Source organism: Entamoeba invadens, assembly GCF_000330505.1.
Source record: "Entamoeba invadens IP1 unplaced genomic scaffold scaff_1105074725611, whole genome shotgun sequence".
NCBI classification, from domain to species: Eukaryota; Evosea; order Mastigamoebida; family Endamoebidae; genus Entamoeba; species Entamoeba invadens.
Genome location: NW_004440104.1, coordinates 13,243 through 14,424, shown reverse-complemented (window position 1 = coordinate 14,424; position 1,182 = coordinate 13,243).

Sequence of the window (1,182 nt, the reverse complement as noted above, 5' to 3'; positions counted from 1 at the left end):
TCCATTTTGCCATATTCAAGAAATAACAGAAACAGAAAACTTCCGTGATCAAAAAACGGAGTCTTTCATGGTGCAATTAGAAACAATGTTGTATTATTCATCCCGCTTTGTTGACTCAAACAAAATAGATGACTTTCATAATTATATACTCGATGTTTTAAGAACAGTTAGAAGCTTTTTTAATTAATTATTCATTAAAAGTTCAAGTTTCCAGAATAAAAAACTATTTGTCGGTTTTGAATTTTGATTGGTTAGTTAACAAATAGAGAAACCGACAAATTAGCGCCTTTGACTGTAGTACTGAAAATAGTTCCAGAAACAAAAATAATGCATTTTTATTCAAAAACAAATATTCTGATTAATTTAGGTAAAAACCCAATTATTTTACACAAATTTAAACAAAAAACAAGACTATGATAATTAAACTCAAAAGTGTAGTATTTATTATTTTTTCTTACTTCGGTTTAATTATTTTCGAATAAATTAAACCAGATTATTTAATTAAACTTAGACTGAAATTAAACCCAGATTATACTGTATTTTCATAATATCAAATTTGCCCAAATAGTCAAGTTTTTGATTGAGTGAATAATTATATAGCAATTTAAATAAAAACTATATTTTATTATTTTGAAGAAATTTTATTTTATTATTTAAAAAACCATTGAAATAGTAAATTATTTATTAAGTGAGTTACTTTGATAAAAGTGAGTCTAGAGCTGCAATAATTTTCGAATTACTAAATTACTCAGTAATAGGTAATTTCAGTAATTTGATTACAAAGTAGTTAAATTACTCGGTAATCTAATTACTAAATTATCATCAAGACAAAACTTAAAAATCAAACTCCACAAAATTTTTTATATTTTATTTTGAAATATTATTATTTTGTGTTATTTTTTGTTAAACACACATTAATTCGGCATATTTTTAAAAATATTACCAAAACCCCAAAAAATAATGAAAATTATTATTGATAAAAATATGATAGCAGTTAAAATACTCATTGTGGATAAAACGGTTAAATTAAAACTTTTCAATAGTCCATATTTTAATTGTGATTTTTTTTCCTTTTAATAAGTGTAATTTATTATGATTGTTTAAATCCTTTTATTGAAAATGTTATTACTAAAAACTACTAAAGAGAGATTAAAGAATATCAATTAAACTAAAATAATATTA